Below are 12033 nucleotides of genomic sequence, written 5' to 3'. Positions count from 1 at the left end.
GGGGAGGCGGGGCATGAGTCAGAAGTCAGCCACATAATTGCGGTGCCCCAGGTCCCTCCTCCAGCCCACCCAGCCCTCCCTCAGCGGCTGCTTTAGAACAGCTGGTCTGGTGTCTGCCTCCAAAGAAGCAGGTCCCTGGGCAGCAGGAACGGGCCTCTGCCTCCCAGGAGGCAGGCATAGCCCCAGGTTTCACCCCAGGGTGGCTGGGCCTTGGATCATGTTTCTGTGGGCCCTGGTGGGGCAGGAGTGGTTCAGACAGCGGGTTGTACTGGGTTTGGGTTTGGGGCTGGTTTGGGGGCGGCATATGTGGAGGTGCTTGTGTGGGGTCTCATAGCACACGACTGGGTCACATACGTCTCCTTGGCTCTCCCACCGGCCTGGCGGCTTCCCGAGGGCAGGGACTAGATGTGACCCATCCCTGGTCCCCATACCAAGCGTGGGGTGGGCACAGGGCGGGGGCTCACTAAGGGCCGGGTGGGAGGGGAGAAGGCAGGATGGACTGATGTGTAATCTGACTGGGTTTGTCCCCTCAGCTCTCCCACTGAAGTGACATCACCACCTCTGTGGACAGGACCCCCCAGGAGCCCAGCTCACAGCCACTGGTGCCTTCTTCCAGGTAAAGGAAAAAGCAAGGAAGGAGGTGGGGGGAAAGGAGTTAGAGGGAAGCTGCAGAGAGCAGCCCACTGGGTTCTAGAAAGATGTTCGCTCTCTCACGGGAGCCGTACTCTACAGTTCATGGGAAAAGGCAGAGGAAACAAGGATTATTTTTCCATTTTACAAGCAAGAAAAAACAAAAACAGAAACTCTGAGTAGAGTTGTCTCTTGCTTTCTCTAGTGGACTAGGTACTTATCTAAAGCACCTCACACATATTAGATCATTCAATCCTCACAACAGCCCATGAGGTTGGTGCTATTATTATCCCCACTTTATAGATAAGGAGACTGAGGTCTAGAGGCATTAAGGAACCTGCTCAGTTAGTAAGTGGGAGAACTAGGTTTCAAACTTGGCAGGCCGGCTCTGGGTTCACATTCCTAACCCCTATGATTTACTGCCTCTCTAGAGCCAGGCGTTAAACTAAGTTTCCTTGAACTTCAGTTTGGAGGTTTAATGGGCTCCCATTTCCAGGGGAGATTTGTATTTTAAGAGAGAATCCCAGAGTGAGTGATGCTTCAGCCAAAGGAATGAATGGTAAATGGTGGAATTAGAGGCCTTGAATCATGGACTGAGCATGAACCTTCAAGGTTTACTGGACCAGCCAGCCCCTGGGACTTTCTTCCTCAGCATTCAGGCAAGGTTGGTTTTTAGAAAGGAAACCTGGAAATCTGAAAGAGGGGAAGAGAAGCTGAGGCCCCAGGTTCTCAGACTTGCCCGAGTGGCAGGGCTGCTGCTCGTCACAGAGCACTGTGATGAAGAGAGATGCAAGTGGCAGTGAGAAAGTCAGTATTCTGTGCTACATCTGAGGTCATCTTGTACTAGACCTGGAACAGATAGCAGAGGTTTCAAAAAATCGTGGGAGAAAATACTTGAGAGCTTTTTTAGTAATTTAATTTTTCCTGTAAATAGAGAAAAGGCTAATAATTATTCAGAGGCAGAATTGGGAACAGGCTCCGAAGTGGCCCTGCAATTGGGTGGTTTAAGAGGCTCTGATGGGTTCTTTCTTTCCTTCCTTTGCACATTTAACCAGCTTTTCTGACTGACATATAAACGCGTGCCTCCTTGGTGCTGGCCCAGTGCAGGAACACAGGTCCCCCGTCCAGTGATTCCTCTAGCAGGGACGGGGCCTGGGGTATCGCGTGTCCCTATCACCTGCAGGGTCGCAGATACTGTGGCTCTTCAGAAAAGCTGGGCCAAATGGATTAGAAGTCTCCGCCTGGGGAAGCTCTCAGCCTGGTGGGCAAGGCAGCCACGGAAGCAGATAATTACTGTGCACAGAAGCCTATGATCATGTCTCAAGAGCTCTGCCTGGTGATTCGAGAACAAAGGGAAGAAGCAGTGGGCTTCTGCGGGGGGATCAGACCAAGCTTTGTCCAGGGTGCATTTGTTAAGATGGTTGGGATTTGGATTGGGGGGGTAGGGTGAGGGCTGTCGTGGCAGAGGGCCCAGCATGAGCGAAGGTACGGGGGAGGGGGGAGGTTGGGAGGTGCTGTGTGCTCGGAGCACAGCCACGTGAGGAGGGCCAGGGGCAGGTGAGGCTAGACAGGTAGGTGTGAGGAGAAGGAAGCAGAGAGAGATTCCTAAAATGGCAAGACCTGCTTCTCCTCCCATCCCCAGGGCCTGCCTGGGAAGCCTGTTTGTCTAATAACTGCTGTTTTACATAAATAAATAACGTAAATCATTGCTCTCCGTTCCCTCAGGGGCTAAAAACTGGGCGGAGAGGAGTCTGCTCAGTGCATGTCTCTGCCGGACTCAGCTTCCTCCTCTCCTCCTCCTCTTCAGGGCCCCCTCCTTCCAGAGACCCAGGGAGAGGCAGCGGAAAAAGCCAGCCTGGTTCCTGTGCCTGGGAGGGGCTGGGGCGTCCACCAAGGGTGAGAGGATGGTGAAAGTCTCTCCCCTGACCAGGCCCCTGGCCTGGCCCTTTGCTCACTGCAGGGAGGACCTGTCAGTGCTGGTGGGCGGAGGGGGGGCTGGGGGCAGGCCCCTCCTCTTAGGAGGGCCTTCCTTCTGTAGCCATTTAAAGAGGGAACCGCTCGGCCCTCCAGGGAGGGAGGGGCCACTGTGCCGGGGACCCAGCACTAGAGGCTGTGCAGAGGATTTCTGCAGGGAGGGGAGGCTGGATGGAATAGCTCCAGGTCTTTCCTGGTGCTGACACTTGATGACTTTCATATTCTGGAATCCAGGGTTAGTTCTAAGATCCCTGTCGGATTGTGCCAGGATTCCATGATTATGAGAGCCCTGGGGGAGGGGATTCTAAGACTCTGGTTTAGAGAGTGTGAAGGCTGTTCCCGGTGAATGCTGAGCCCAAGCTCATAGCCCTGACCTGGGGAAAGAGAGATCCAAAGAGAGGTCCTCTCTGTGCCAAGAGAACCCAAGGGCCCTGGGCAGGGTCCTGAGCCTGATCCTCGTTCAGCCTATGGCCCCAAACATGCAGGTCTGTCCCCCAAGGGCCTTAATGAAGGGTGCAGCTCAGCAAACGTGTCCTGCCCTCCACCAGCCTCAACCTCCTCGTCCATAAAATGGGGATCCGGTACTTACCCGTGGAGTCGGGGCCATGCTTCAGTGAGACGATGTGTGTGGAGGCTCCTTGTACACTGCAGAGCGCTGTGAGTGTGGTTGTAATTGTAGCTGCTGTTGCTGCGACGAGACTGTCTCCTTGAAAGGAAGGGCCACGTCGGATTCTCGGTGAATCTCTCTCAGGTCCCAGCAGTGCCTGGCACACAGCAGAGGCGTCTTAAACATACACTGAATGAGTAGATCGGGTATGGAACAGATCATACCAGAGGCCACGGTTCCGAGGAAGCCAGCCCTTCCCGAAGGAGAAGCAGGAAGTGCCCCTACAGGAGGGCAGCCCGGAGGGACAGAAGGGGACCCGCGACTGGGGTGAAGCAAGCCTGCTGGGAGTTTCCCCAGAGGAAGAGCAATGAGAAGTCTTCTGGGACAGAAGTGTTGGGTAAACAGGAGGCCCTGGCACCCGGTGGAAAGATATTAACAATGACCCTGATTATGGCGTGATTGATTCTTTGACAGCTCCTGTAGAGCCCCAGCCTAAGCCACTGAGTAGGTTTTCCCCCAAAGAATGAGCGGCCATGACGGGGCCACCACCAGGCTTCTTTCCCGGCACCTCCTCCCCCAGCCTCTCCCCACCGGCAGCTGCCTCAGTGACAAGACTTCCTTCCTCCCTACATCTGCCTGTCTTCTCTGCTGATTTCATTAGAATCTAGGGCTTTCTCTGAGGCCCAGAGAAGTGGAGTGCCTCGCTCAGGGCCACACGGTGAGATGTAGCAGCCCACATCTCTGTTTAAGCCATCTGATGAGCGGGAAGTGTAGTGGCTCTTTGAGCGTTCCTCAAAAGTTAAGCATAGGAGGCTGTGCTGGAGAGCAGTAGGGTGGGACGTGGGATCGGATGGTCTGGGAGTGGGAGGTCCCAGAATCAGCTCTGTCCCCGCATCTCCAGCCCCAGCTCTGGGGCCAGGGATTTGTTTTGTGGATTTGGGTTTGGTCGATTATTTGGAGAAACAGCCCAGCTGGCAAGCTGCCCCGGGGGTGCCCTGCTGCCCCTGGGTTCCCAGAGGGCTGGGAGGCTACTGTTGGAGTAGACACCCCCATCACACCCAGATGGAACCCACCCGGGGCTTAACTTGCTGCTGGAGCCCTCAGCCCTGGGAGAGGCCCTGCTCACCTTCCCTGCGCCACGCTTTCCCTGTGCTGTCCCCTTACCTAGAGCCCCCTTCTTTCCCCCCTTGTGTTACAAATCCTCCCTTATTTCTGAGTTCTGTTGACATCCACCCTCTCCAGGAAGCCGCCCTGCAGTGCGGCTAGAGGAAGCACAGGAGTTTTGGGTCCAGAAGAGACCCTGACCCAGGCAGGGCTGAGTTCCTGGAGGAGGAGCTGCTGCGCTGAGATGAGCAGGAGTTTTCCAGGCCTCAAGGCGGTCAGAGGATCCCAGAGCTAAGGTGGTTTCACAGGCACACCTGCATTGGGAACAGGGGATGGGCATGCAGTGAGGAAGGACCACAGGGAGGCCCTGGTCTGGCTCTAAGGCCATGTTTCCTGAGCACTGTGGGAAGGAGTCCCCACAGCCCTGTGCCTTTTACTCCTTGGGTTTCACTCTAAGTCAAGTTTGGGGTCATTGTGAGTTATCCAGGCCGTGACGACCTATACCTTGGTCCCTGTCAAAGATGGTAGAGATACCTGGACAGGGGCAGAGCCCTGGCCTGGGGTTCAGGATGACCAGGCCTCTAACCTCGTCGCAGGCCTTCCTGCAGCTTTCAACCTCGTCTTGACTGCTCCAGTTGGCGGCGGGCTCCTGACTTCCAGCCATTGGTCCTGGGAATGGAGGGGGCTCTTCCCCGCCAGACCAGGCAACGACTGCGGGATTTGTCCTTCCATCCTCCTTGAGCAACCCCACCTCTGCTTATCTCCTGAGGATGGGGAGAGAGCAGGTGGATAAAGGGTTTTTAGAAGCTGAGCGCCGAAAAGGCCCTTGGAGATCATCCAATGCTGTTCACACCATCCCATGATACAGACGGGAAAGCTGAGACCAGAGGCTTGTGGAGGTCACCCAGCCGAGTCTGGGCTAGGGTTGAGGCCCAGTGAGGGCGGCCATGGCCAAGGAGACGGGCCCGGGGGGGGGGGGGCGGGGGGGAAGGGGGAGGGCGTGGTTCCACCTCCACATGTGCGCCCTACCCTGTTCCCTGGGCCCCGGGAAGGCTGCCGGAGGAGGTCAGGTCTCCGTCTCCCCCAGCCCTGCACCCACTGTATGTGGGGGGGTCCTTTTTCCTGCCCAGAGTTCTCGGTCACACTCCATGCCCCTGCTGCCAACCAAAATATTGAACCTGGCCCTTTGCGGTGCAGTTCTTAGTGACACATGCTACAGCTGTCATGGACACGGAAGGTGGTAGAAACGTGGGCAGCAGACAGACCCTCCATCCAGGGCTGGTGCCATGGAAAGACTAGGCTTTAAGGCAGCCCTGGTTTCAAATCCTCTCTTCTCCATGGTTAGCTGTCTGGCCTCGGGTGAATCGTGTAATCTCTCAGGCCTAGATCTATTGATCCAGCTATCTGTTGATCAATTGATATAGATGTTTAAATTAAATACTTATGTATTTAATTAATAGATGATTTTTTTGGTGACAGTTTTAGAAAAATTGATCGGAAAATACAGAGTTCCTACATACTCTCCTTCCCCTACCCCATGGTTTTGCCTATTATTAACGTCTTATCTTAGGGGGGTACGCTTGCTATAATTGATGAGCCAGTGTTGCTACAATATTATTAACTGAAGTCCATAGTCTACATTAGGGTTCAGTCTTTGTGTTATATATTCTGTGGGGCTTGACAAATGTATAATGACACGTATCCATCATTACAGTATCATACAGAATAGTTTCACTGCCCGAGAAATCCCCTGTGCTCCCCACCTCCAACCCCTGGCCACCCCTGATCTTTTTACCACTTCTTGGTTTTACCTTTTCCAGAATGTCATATGGTGAAATCATACAGTGTGCAGCCTTTTCCCATTGGCTTCTGTCACTTAGCAATATGCTTTTGAGGTCCCTTCGTGTATTTTTACGGCTTGATAGCTCATTTCTTTTTACGGCTGAGTAATATTCCATTGTCTGGATGGACCCCAGTTTGTTCCTCCATCCACCTGGGGCCCATATTTCTAACCTGTAAAAGAAGACTGTCAAACTCTACTTTGGACAGCTGTCATCGGGAGCTGACACAGGTGCGGCGCTCGGCATGCTGCCCCACAAGCTCCCACACCACCTTCTGTAACCAGCTTCCTTCCCTTAGCATGATGTTTTCAGGAGTCATTCACGTTGTAGCATGTGTCAGTATTTTATTCCTTTTGATTGCAGCCTTGGGCCCTTTTTGTGTCTTTCCATCTCGTGCCCATTCCTCAGAGAGGTAAAATGAGTCTCCAAGGTCACACACAGCAAGTCAGTTGAAGGAGACCAGGCTGCGATCCAGGCACTGACACCTGGCCTGAGACTCTTTCCACTCTCAAGAAAGAGAGCAGGCCTGGGGCCTGAGGCAGCGGGGTCTGGGGGCAGTGAGGGCCGGGCACCCTGAGAGTCAGGGGAGGGACGAGGAGCCGGGAAGTGGGTGAGGTGCGTTCCCAGGGTGTAAGGATGGGCCAGGCCCCTGGAGGTGTATGCCCACCCCCTGCATCCTTCGCCCACTCCATAGCAGACCCGCACTCCGTCTCCCTCCTGACTCCCTCCTGAAGCCCCTTCCCTGTGCAAACAGGAGGCTGTGGAAGTTCGGGGGAGGGACCAGGAATTCAGACAGAAAACGAGACTTTGGGCTGAGGGGGGCCCTCAAACATCAGGCTAAGAGGTGAGGGCTTTCTCTTGTCCCAGAGCCAGCAGGGGCTCCAGGCTGAGGATTTCTTTGGAACCTGGCTGATATCAGCAGCTCTGGGAGGTGGCTTGGAGAAGTTAACTGATGCAATGATGCCATTAGCCCTGGCAGGAGGGGGGGCAGCTGGGGAGAATCTGGTCTCTGGGGGCTTGTCCTGACCGCTCAGGGTCTGGGCAGCAGGAACTTCCGAGCCTTCTCGGAAGTGTGGTCCAGGACACCCCCAGGGCTGCCTCCCCTTGCTACCCCGTGCTGGCCACTGGGGAAGTCGGAATAACTCAGGCTATCCCCTGGGGGAGCAGGCATGTCAGTGGTGCTCCCACAGGCTGCCCAGGAAGAAGGAGGGATGCCGGGAGCCCTCTAACCAAACCTGGGGCTCAGGGGAGGCTCCCCAGAGGAGGTAACATCTGAGCGGAGACTCGAAGGGTCAGGAGGTGTTAGCCAGATGAAGGGGCAGCAGGTTCTGGAGTGCTGAGGCCCGAGGAGCCAGATCCTGGTCACTTGTCTGCTAAAAACTCACTCTGACTGCAGGTGAGACCTTGGATTGGCAGGGCAAGGCCCACCGCAGGGATTCCCCATCCAGGGGAGAGGTGAGACTGGGCCACTGCCCTGGCAGTGGCCAAGGGTGTGCTGAGAAAAGGGTCTTGAGGGATGTTAGAGGCAGGCTGGGGGTGATGAGGCGGTCACTGTGCCCATGATGGGTCTGGGTGACCCCCCTGGAGACAGCAAGGAGCCGCTGGCTATCTTGATGGCCCCAGGAGAACATGCAGAGGAAAGAAAAGAGGTTTGCCTCTCAAAGATGCCCCTGCAGTTCTGAATAGTGTGAAAATTCATGGTGGGGATGTGGGGGAAGGGAAATAGTTCCAAGAGCCACAGTCAGCTGAGTCCCCGGCTGGAGGCCTGGTGCAGGCAGCTCTACTTCCCTCTTTTCCAGATTTGAAATGGAAATTCCATTCCTGGGTGGGTTGTAATGCTCATTCATGGGGGGTGGGGGAGCAGAGGACACATGGGAATCAGTCCCAGAGTCGGGGTGGGGGTGGGGGTCCTGGGAAAGGAATGGGAGGGCAGGGCCCCTGCCTGCAGAATGCCCACCTGCCGTGCCTCAGTCACTGCAGCCATGTGCCCTCCTGGCACCGCTGCCCCTCCCCCAACCCCCAGTCATCTGACCTTTTTGGGAAGTCAAGACAAAAGCTGAAACCAAGGCTCAGGGAAGAGCCCTGAGTGGCTCTGGCTACAGGGCAAGTCATTGGCCAAGGCAGGGTGAATCGAGGGCCCTTTCTACATATTAGCTGCTTCCTCCCTTCCGGGGGAAGTAGGGGCAGGTGTTGTGGCCCACCTGACAGCAGAGACCCTCATCTGGGGGTTCACAGGGTGAGACGTGGTCCCTGGCTGTGGACTCTGGCCTTCTACCTCCTCTGGAAGGCTGTGAATGTGGGAGTACATATGTGAGCACACACTCCTTCCATTTTTTTTTTTTTTTTTGGCCACACTGTTCAGCTTGTGGAATCTTAGTTCCCAGCTTAGCGATCAAACCCAGGCCCTTGGCCGTGAAAGCGCCAAGTCCTAACCACTGGACCAGCAGGGAATTCCCCACACACTCCTCCTAGAGAGGAGTAAAGCTGAGAGGATCCCCTACGTGCTGACCCCACTCCTGACCTCCCCAACCCCATGGGTGCTAAGCTGACCGCAGCAGCATCGCCGTCCTATACCGTCCCCCAAGCCCTGGGCTCCACACGGCTCCGAGAGCCCCCAGCAGCTGCACCATGTCCACATGCCTCCGCAGGGAGCCACAGGCACAGAGGCTGCACCAGACGATTCCCAGCAACTAGGAGGCTCCAGGTCGGTCAGTGTGCCCAGCAAGCTCCTAACGCGCCTCCGCACTCGGACAGGAGGCTGTAATCCCTGTGCTGAGGTTAGCACTTGGAGAGCGGGGGGAGATAGGGGGTGTTAGGCAGAGGCCCTGAGCAAGGCCCAGACGTGGAAGTAGCTGGTGGGCCTGAAGCCCGGTGCCCCTATGGCGTGGCCTCTGGGGCATTAGAGACGGGAGCTCATCCTACAGGCCTCAGCTCAGCACTGCCTCTGGGAAGCATGCCCAGACCCTCCCTGCACCTGTTAAGTGCCCACAGCACCCTTTCCCTTCTCAACCATATGCTGCACTTACAATACCGGTTCAGGGGCCATGGTGGCCCCGTGGTTGCAGGGTCAGTAGACCTTCCCTATAAAGGGCTGGGCAGTAAGTATTTTAGGCTTTCTGAGCCATATGGTCTCTGTCATAACTCTGCAGTTATCCTTAAAGCAGCCATAGACAATACATAAATGAGTGAGTGGGCCTGCGTCCAATAAACCTTTATTTACAGACTCTGAAATTTGACTCACGTATAATTTTCACGGATCAAAACATATTTTTGTTTTGGTTTTTCCCCCCAACTACTTAAAAAATGTAAAAACCATTCTTCTCTTGTGGGCTGTATAAAAACACGTGGCTGGAGTTCTCAGAGCTCCTGGTACGAGCTTCTTCCCTTGGGTGGATTCTTGGCTTTTCTCCCAGCATGGCCCCCAAACACAAGTCTTCACTTCCACCCCAAGCAAAGAAACCGAAGAAACCGAGACTGACTCCTGCCTCCAGGCCAGAGGAAATGTCTGCTTCTCTGAACTTGCCGAAGGAAGAAAAAGAACAGCAAGAAGCAATTGAATATATTGATGAAGCGCAAAATGAAACAGACGGACTTAACGAACAAGCCAGGGAGGAGATTGTGAAAGTAGAACAGAAATAAAACAAACTCCGCCCACCATTTTTTCAGTAGAGGTCGGAACTGACTGCCCAAATCCAAGATTTTGGGGTAACAGCATTTGTTAACCATCCACAGTGTCTGTACTCCTTGGGGAGTACTGCATTATTTGCAGAGGTGCTGCATTATTTGACGAGAGTCGAAGTGACAGAATTTGAAGATATTAAATCAGGTTACAGAATAGATTTTTATTTTGATGAAAACCCTTCGAAAATAAAGTTCTCTCCAAAGAATTTCATCTGAATGAGAGTGGTGATCCACCTTCAAAGTCCACTGAAATCAAAAGGAAATCCGGAAAGGATTTGACAAAATGTTCAAGTCAAACGTAGAATAAAGCCAGCAGGAAGAGACAGCGTGAGGAACCAGAGAGCTTCTTCACCTGGTTTACTGATCATTCTGATGCTGGTGCAGATGAGTTAGGAGAGGTCATCAAAGATGATATTTGGGGCTTCCCTGGTGGCGCAGTGGTTGAGAGTCCGCCTGCCGATGCAGGGGACACGGGTTCGTGCCCCGGTCCAGGAGGATCCCGCGTGCCGCGGAGCGGCTGGGCCCGTGAGCCATGGCCGCTCAGCCTGCACGTCCGGAGCCTGTGCTCCGCAACGGGGAAGCCACAACAGTGAGAGGCCCGCGTACCGCAAAAAAAAAAAGATGATATTTTGGCCAAATCCATTATAGTACTACTTGATTCTGGACATGGATGATGAGGAAGGGGAAGAAGAAGATGATGGTGATGATGAAGAGGAAGAAGGATTAGAAGATATTGATGAGGAAGGGGATGAGGATGAAGGTGATGATGATGGGGAGGGAGGAGAGGAAGATGAAGGGGAAGATGACTAATGGAACACTGATGGATTCCAACCTTCCTTTTTAAATTTTCTCCAGTCCCTGGGAGCAAGTTGCAGTCTTTTATTTTTCTTTTTTCTCCTCCTCTTGTGCTCAGTCGCCCTGTTTTTGAGGTCGCATTTCTCCTTTATACCATGGCTCACAACTTATTTTGGGGAGAAATACCTTGAGCAGAATTCAGTGGGAAAAGAATCTCTACCCCTTTCTGTTCCAAATTCATTTTTATCCCTTCCTGTCTCAAAAAACCTTTATGGAATCAACACCACCATGCTCTGTGGGAAAAAAAAAAACCTTCTGCTCCCTTAGGTCTGCTGGAAGCTGGAGGGTGCTAGGCCCCTGTGTAGTAATGCATAGAATTCTAGCTTTTTTCCTCCTTTCTCTGTATATTGGGCTCAGAGATTACACCGTGTCTCTATGTGAATGTGGACAGTTAGCATTTACCAACATGTATCTGTCTACTTTCTCTTGTTTAAAAAAACAAAAAAATGAGGTTATAGAAGGTCAGCAAAGGTGGGTTTGAGACGTTTGGGTGGGTTAAGTGGGCATTTTGACAACATGGCTTCTCCTTTGGCATGTTTAATTGTGATGTTTAACGGACATCCTTGCAGTTTAAGAGGACACTTTTAAAATAAAGTTCTCTCCTAATGATGACTTGAGCCCTGCCACTCGATGGGAGAAGCAGCAGAACCTGTAGGATCTTATTTGCAATTGACATTCACTATTGTAATTTTGTTCCTGTTTATTTTTAAATTTTTGTTTCACTGCAAAGGGACGATGATGCTCAGTTTTAAACCTGAAAATTATACAAGTTGCTTTGTCACAATAAAACTAAATGTGTGTGCGCACACACACACACACACAAAATATGCGGCTGGTTGGATTTGGCTGTGAGTTGTAGTTTGCCAACCCCTGGGTTAGAACAAGGAGCCAGACTGCCAGGCTCTGCTGTGTGACCTTTGACAAATGGCTAAACATTTCTGTGCTTCAGAATTCTCATCTGTAAAATGGGGATGATAATGATAACACTTGGAGAAAGTAAGATTGTACAACAGCTTTGGAAGACAGCTTTTGGCAGTTCTTCAAAAAGTTAAACATAGAGTTACCGTATGACCCAGCAATCCCATCCCAAAGTATTACTCAAGAGAAATGAAAATATACATTCACACAAAAACTTGTTCACAGCAGAGTTATTCATAACAACCAAAAAGGGGTAACAACCCAAGTGTCTACCAACTGGTGAGTGGATCAAATGGTATAGCTATACAATCAGATAATTTTCAGTCATAATAAGAAATGCAGTACTGATTCACGCTATAACATGGATGAACCTTGAAAACATTAAGTGAAAAAAGCAAGACGCACAAGACCATATATCATATG

The 12033-nt window shown here is 52.7% G+C and overlaps 1 protein-coding gene and 1 pseudogene across 4 annotated transcripts in view; both read left to right on the top strand.

Annotated features, from left to right (window-relative positions):
- Positions 1 to 12033, top strand: part of GDPD5 (glycerophosphodiester phosphodiesterase domain containing 5) — a 90057-nt gene that overhangs the window by 34311 nt on the left and 43713 nt on the right. For 3 of the 4 annotated variants that reach the window (XM_060303723.1, XM_060303720.1, XM_030836053.2), the window contains exon 2: positions 534 to 616. The exons of the other annotated variant lie outside the window; for it this stretch is intronic. The gene's annotated coding sequence lies outside the window, so the exon portion shown is untranslated. The remainder of the gene's footprint in view (positions 1 to 533; positions 617 to 12033) is intronic. 4 annotated transcript variants of the gene reach the window in all.
- On the top strand, positions 9555 to 11421 carry LOC115841776 (protein SET-like; annotated as a pseudogene).

Source organism: Globicephala melas, chromosome 8, assembly GCF_963455315.2.
Source record: "Globicephala melas chromosome 8, mGloMel1.2, whole genome shotgun sequence".
NCBI classification, from domain to species: domain Eukaryota; kingdom Metazoa; phylum Chordata; class Mammalia; order Artiodactyla; family Delphinidae; genus Globicephala; species Globicephala melas.
The sequence above is the reverse complement of the archived record's forward strand: the minus strand, read 5'-3'. Positions and strand labels throughout refer to the sequence as shown.